Below are 7,294 nucleotides of genomic sequence, written 5' to 3'. Positions count from 1 at the left end.
TCTCTCTCTCTCTCTCTCTCTCTCTCTCTCTCTCTCTCTCTCTCACACACACACACACACTCACACACACACACACAAATGATTAGAAAGTGCCGAAATGATCCTCTGTGAAGGGCGCTAAAATTGAATGATTTCACTTTAATAGGTGTTTTTGAAGAGAATTTTGCAAGTCAATTACGTTGTTGTTGTTGTCTTCAGTCCTGAGACTGGTTTGGTGCAGCTCTCCATGCTACCCTATCCTGCGCAAGCTTATTCATCTCCCAGTACTTACTGCATCCTACATCCTTCTGAATGTGCTTAGAGTATTCATCTCTTGGTCTCCCTCTACGATTTTTACCCTCCATGCTGCCCTCCAATGCTAAATTTGTGATCCCTTGATGCCTCAGAACATGTCCCACCAACCGGTCCCTTCTTGTCAAGTTGTGCCACAAATTTCTCTTCTCCCCAATTCTATTCAATATCTCCTCATTAGTTATGTGATCTACCCATCTTCAGCGTTCTTCTGTACGTTAGCATGTACGAAAAAGCGACTGGTACTGCACTTCTATGGCATTTGAATACCCTGGTTAATTGTTATCACTGTAACATACTAGCAAATGAAAACCTTCATTGTGTTCACCTAGTCATAGCGCCTAATGAAGACACACTGGACACTTGAAAGGAATATAACAATCACTGATGATGACTCACGCGTAGGCGAAACATTTCCGGTTATAAATAAAAAACATTCAATTGCAAAAGACGCATATTATTTGTTTCTATCTACATGATAAACCTAATCGACGTTAATCGTTCAAAGAGATCAATTTTTTCCTGCCATTTGTCAAAAACTACATTCTTTTAACATGCGCTTTACATACCATTCTGACATTTAATCGCTTAGATTCCGTCTGATTGACTGCATTAACGTTTTTTGTGGTGCATTCTTTATCGTACTACATAGCCCTCAAAACGTATTCATGAGAACAATCTGTTGGTTTCTGGCGGTACAGAAAATCTTTTCCGTTATAGTAGCCTATAATTTAAGGGCTCTGATAATACATAGTTCAGCTGTCATATGGTTATAGTTTTAGAAACAATAATTAACGTATCTTCTGCCGAATCAAAAACAAACATTGCTCGTTTGTAAATATTTTGCTGTGTGAGTGTAACATCAAACGGTATCCTCAGGGACGCTGCTTCAGTTTTGCACTACAGCTCTAATAGTTACCCCTGTTTCTAATTACATGATGACGCCTATTTTCTAGGTTTTATTGCGACATGTGAATAATTAAATTCGTGCTACTTGCTAAGTAATATTATCACCAGAGAAAAATACTTAATTTATACAGATGACGGCTGTGTTAATGAATATGTCTTATCATAACTTGAAAACAACGAAGGTCATTAGATTGACAGACACAGATCTAAGGCCTACGTTTAATGCAGAATGAATTCACACAAACAAGTTGTGAAAGTTTTCGCTTTTAGTTGGGTCCGCTGCGTCAGATTTGAATTTGAGTTTACCTGTTTAATTTATTCTTTACTATAATACTAAGAGATATGTAATATTTGTGTTATGTTTTATAAGTAGATTTAACGGCAATACTGCAGTTTACGATTTCACCTAATAACTTGAAAGTATTGCTTCAATATTAGGGTCAAGATCGATATTTCAATTTGTATTTGGTCGTTTTTCGAAGAAGTATGTTTCCTTTACGACTGCGAAAACACAAAAATTGATTTTAAAATTAGAACGTGGTTATAAACGTGTATGCGATTCGAACAGGTATCTTCCCATGTGGTCTAGTGGCTAGGATAGCTGGCTTTCACCCAGCAGGCCCGGGTTCGATTCCCGGCATGGGAAATTATTTTTACCATTCCCAGTCACCAGCATTACAGGCCTACGTCACTATAATAAACTATTTTATAATTTTGTTGTAGCTATTTCCACTCAGTGCGGCTCTCGCAGCCGAGCAAAGCAGACGTGCAGTGTGTTCTCTCCGCCGTCAGTGCGGGCCCGCGGGCGTGGTTTACTTTCTTCGGCTGACACTAACGTGACGCCGTAGCACTACAAGACCGTGGCAAACCAATACAGAAAATTCACATTTCGGAACGACTTTTCCCGACCAAAGGCGCCCGAAGTCGAACGCTTTTTAAAAGAGGAAGCCAAGATCCCGGCTGCCGACATTGTCGGCATTCACTTTTCGATCGTCAGTAGCACGGTCTTTGTAAGACTCATAAACGAAGCTACAAGCGACAAAGTGCTTCGTGAGACGAAACAAGAACTCCGCTTCTGCTACTCAAACGGAAATGTTGGCAACGTCGGCCAGGCCGCAATGGGACTGCGGACTATACGCATATTCGAACTTCCATTTGAACTCCCTGCGGCAGACGTGGTGGCGGCGCTCCGCCCCTACGGCACGGTACACGAACACGTGGCTGAGAAATGGACCCAGTTTAAGACGTATCCAGTGCTCAATGGAGTAAGCCAAGTGCGCATTGACCTCCAACGACACTGTCATCCTATCTACAGATAGGAGGGTGCCGGGCCATAGTTATTTATAACGGCCAGCCGAAGACGTGTTCCGGATGCTGCAAGGAAGGTCACCTTCATTCCGAGTGCCTCCAGCGTCGGATCACACAACTCTCACCGATGGACGCTGCACCTCCACCGACGACATCTGTTCTTCCCGTGACTTACGCGGCGGCGCTCACGACGTTCTCCGCGAAACAGACACAGCCGACCTATTTAGCGGTACTGGAACCACCTTCCATGGACAGAAACCTGGATGATCTACCGGCCTGGCCAGTGGTAGAAAATAGTACTATGGAGCTACCGAACGCGATAGACATTGACGACAGCAAGATAGCAATTGATTCCCTTATTGTACCGACCGAAGCATTTGTCCCGGGGGGGCGTGAGTCAGTGCCGTCTTCTGACAATGAAGGCCACGTACGGAAACAGCGATCGGCGAAAGCGCCGTCGTCGGACCGTGTCGGAACACGGCGGTTCACATTCGGCCGGGGAAGAACAACTCAAGAAGCCAACCGAGAGGCTGAGGCCGTTTCCATTGACTCCAACCTTGCAGGAAAGACAGAGGAACATGCAGCGTTCGACTATCAGCCCATTGGCATAAACAGTGAGCAGCGGGAAGGTACTAGTGCAGGCAGCGAAGTCGCCCGGTCCTGTACTATCAAACATTCCGAGGCTATGGAAAATGAACAGACATCCGCGCCCGCTTCGTGGGCCGAGGATCCCGGTCCGGGGACCAGCTGAGGCGCCGCCGGATCATGCAAGGAGGACCGCTTTCGTCGGGGGGATGGGGGGGGGGGGGACATCACTTTCGATGTTCGCTTCTCTCCAACATCAACATGGATAACCTCGCCTAGCGACAATGAATATCAACATGATAAATTCTCCTGTCAAGATCCAACTTATGAAAGAAACAATACGAGTCATGGGAGTTGATTTTGTTTTCCTACAAGGAGTGAGAACGGCCGCAATCCCCAACTTCTACGGTTACGCCACATATGTGACGCACGGTGTGCCTGCAGACACCGGAGTGGCAATATTAATGCGTGATGGAATTGAATTTACTGACGTCACGTATCTTCCCTCTGCACGAGGAATAGTACTTACGGCGCTCAACACCCGATTCATTAATGTTTACGCTCCATCGGGTACCTCCAGAGGTCACGACCGCGCCAGATTCTACTCCACGGATGTCGCCCCCTTTTCCTTGGACGGTAGGGCAACAGCGTCTTCGCCGGCTATTTTAATTGCGTACTTCACCCCAAGGACCAAATCTCACACTACATGCCCTGTCCGGAACTGGGTGTGATGATCCAAGAACTCCACTTGTGCGACACGTGGGAGAAAATCCACGGTAATCGCTCTGGCCACACTCATCTTACCAGTCATTCAGCCAGCCGACTTGATCGCATATATGTGTCACAAGACCTCACAAAAGGAGTGGTGGCCGCCGAACTATGGCCTCAGGCCTATTCCGATCATAGTGCCTATATCTGCACTATACATCTACGCCCCCAACAAGTCTGGCGCAGCAATCACTTTTGGAAGATTAATATAACTCACCTCCAGGGCCTGGATTGCTGTCGGCAAGTTGAAGCAACTTGGACTGACTGTGAACGCCGTCACCCACGATACACCTCGACCCTGGAGTGGTGGCTCCTCTGTGCCAAACCAGCAATCTGCAGGACACTTATCCAATTTGGCAAGGACGTGACTGCGAGGCACCGACAGACCCTCGATTTTTACCACGCGGCACTCAGGGACCTCGACGCCTCACCTCCTTCCCCGGAGAGACAACAGGACCAAAGCAGAGTCAAGGCTCACATACTATTATTGACGAAGCGCCGACTAGAAGGTGCCGTAGTCCGCTCGCAACGGCACGACCCAACAGCTGCAGAGGAACCCACTGTGCACCACGTTGTGGCGGATAAGCGCCGACATCGCCAACACTTAATCACACAACTCAGGACCCAAGACGGTCGCTTATGTACGACCCAAGCAACCATAGTAAACGCGGTGGAGGATCATTTTCGTCATCTTTACCAGGAAAGAACCGTCGATGATGAGGCCACTACTGAAGTGTAAACAGCAGGTAACGCGTACTACCGACGAGGCTACCGTGAATGCACTAACAGAGGAAGTCTCACTCGAAGAAGTCGAAGACGCCGTGGACAAAGGTGCGGCCAATAAGTCTCCTGGGCCTGATTGATTGCCCATCGAATTCTACCGGACCTTCCGTGACATCATGTTGCCTCGCTAGGTTATAATGTTCTGCGAACTTTTGTCTCCAGACCGTGTTGTGCCGCCAGCGTTTGTAGGACTTCCCATACCGGTACACAAGCCAGGTGGAGGGCGATCGATTAATGACTATCGGCCGCTTACAGTGCTGAACGCCGACTACACGATTTTCGCCAGGCTTATGGCGGGCCATATTAAGACGACTTTGTCGATGATTCTCGCTCCAGAACAGACGTCGCAGGGGGGAGAAGCCAACATACACACGGCCACCGGTGACTGCAGGGACTTAATAGCGATCGCCTCTGCGTGCCGCCTCCATTGATTTCAACCGCGCCTTTGATAAAGTCCATCGCAACTTCCTCCTACGAGTGATTGACCGTAAGGGATTCCCCCCCGGGCCTCATCGACACCCTACGGCGTCTTTGGACCGCAGCCAGCTCACCCGTCCAGGTCAATGGAAGGACGGTAGGACCAGTACCCATTAAGAGGTCTCTACAATAGGGTTGTCCCTTTTCTACCTACGTTTATACAATCGCACTCGAGCCACTTCTAAGGGGCCTTAACCACCGGCTATCTCGCATCATGCTGCGGGACGTCACCTTTCGCTATAGGGCATACTGCTACTGCTGGTTCGTTCCAATGACGAAGTTCAAAGCGTACTAACCTGGATCGAGCGGTACGGACAGGCCGCAGGCAGTCTTCTGACCATCAACAAGTCAGCGGCGTTGGATACTGAGCATGGTCTCGGACCGGAAGCCCTCGCTCCTCTCCCACCAGTTTCTGATCTGCGATATCTGGGAATCACGTTCACGAAGGATGTACGTAAAACAGCTGCAGCAAACTACCTCCGGTTACTACAGATGACACGCGCAATGGTGCGACAGACCCGGCTCCGAGACTTGAACCAGCTACAACGTGTTGAATACTTGAACCTCTACGTGGCATCAAAACTCAACCATGTGGCACAAGTCCCACTACCGCTGCAGATAGGTCGCCGGCTTCAGGCGGCCTTCAGTTACTACGTTTCCGCAGGTCATATATTTAAAGTACGATATGACACTCTTACCCTCCCAGTGCACAAAGGGGTGCTGGGACTGGTCAACGTCAGGGCGAGAGCAGCAGCACTTTACATGAGCAACATGAGGAAACGATGGAAAAGTCAACATACCTCTCTCACGGGTCGTTTACTACAGGTTCTGATGCCAGTCTCTCACGTCCCGACGGTGTTGGTTGCGCACATCGCACCACAGCTCTCCCATGTGCCGACATTCATTCTTGATTACAGCTACGCCAGCTCGAACCTCCCCACCACACGTCCACCAAAGGTGAAAGATTTTTATATCAACCTTCTGCAGGCTATTCCCCATAACTTGGTGGAAAAGAAGTACCCTACAGTTCACTGGCCGAGAGTGTGGAAGCCGATGCGCCACAACTTTTTGTCATCCACGGTGCGTTCGAAGTGGTTTCAAATCGCGAACAACAAATATGCCACACGACAGTGACTTCACGCTATTCGACTGGCAGACTCGCCTTATTGCCCAGATTGTCACCTCTTGGATACCGATGAACATGGTTTTACATGCGCATCGTCGTCCGGAATTTGGCGACTAACATAGAAGATATTGGCTTGTTGCCTCCGGGTAACTGACCGTCAGACCCTACTCTGTCCAGTTGAATCTTACTTTCCCGCCGCAAAATATCATGCGCTTACATGGTTCAAAGGAATTACTGTCGCCTATATCTTTAGCGACGGAGAGAAAGAGCAGCTTGATTACTGGTGGTTCCTCAAAAATGCTCACAATGCCCTCGAACGCACACCGAGATCGAGATACCGTACGCTCATTGCAAATTATTTACGCAGCGTTTTCGTTAACACCCCCCCCCCCCCCACTCAGCTGGGGAATGCCAAGCTGCGGTTAATGTTCTGTGCCGCATCACACTTACAGATGAACGTCATGCCTTGTCAGCGATGAGAGAAGGAAGAGACAGGCTACTGCAAGGATTGCTGTTTTCCTTGAGGCACTAGCGAAGCAGAATGCCTCTGTTGCAGACACCCTTCAAAGGCGCTGTTGGAGATATCAGATAACGATGGTAAAGCACAAAGTGGAACCAGTTACGTTTACTGAAGAACTTTTTAGCTGGAATTGCATCAGTGATTTACATTTTTATTATTTTTTTGCTTACTCTTAGAATGCCACCTTTGTTGTTGTAACACTCAGTTACTAGATTTCTCATTTGTACACGTGTCCTATATGTAATCATGTGAAAAAATAAATACATAAACAAAAAATAAATAAATAAAAATAAAAAAGTGAGGGAATAGTTAGGAGCAAGCCCGAACAGAATTAGTTCATTTCTTTTTTATGGCAGAGATAAAGTGGCAGTGTCAAGTAGGAGTTGATATGATTCGGTTTCTTTTATTTTTGGAGATTAAAAAATAATAATATAAAGTGGCTAGGATAGCTGGCTTTCACCCAGCAGACCCAGGTTCGATTCCCGGCATGGGAAATCATTTTTACCCTTCCCACTCATCAGCATTAC

General features: G+C 47.6%; 1 non-coding gene across 1 annotated transcript; it reads left to right on the top strand.

Moving 5' to 3' along the window:
• Nucleotides 1-1,774: 1,774 nt before the first annotated feature.
• Nucleotides 1,775-1,846, top strand: Trnae-uuc. Its single transcript has one exon. It is a non-coding gene; the product is annotated as a tRNA-Glu (tRNA).
• The last annotated feature ends 5,448 nt before the right edge of the window (nt 1,847-7,294 follow it).

The sequence above is a fragment of the Schistocerca americana genome, chromosome 8 (genome assembly GCF_021461395.2).
Source record: "Schistocerca americana isolate TAMUIC-IGC-003095 chromosome 8, iqSchAmer2.1, whole genome shotgun sequence".
Classification (NCBI taxonomy): domain Eukaryota; kingdom Metazoa; phylum Arthropoda; class Insecta; order Orthoptera; family Acrididae; genus Schistocerca; species Schistocerca americana.
The sequence above is the reverse complement of the archived record's forward strand: the minus strand, read 5'-3'. Positions and strand labels throughout refer to the sequence as shown.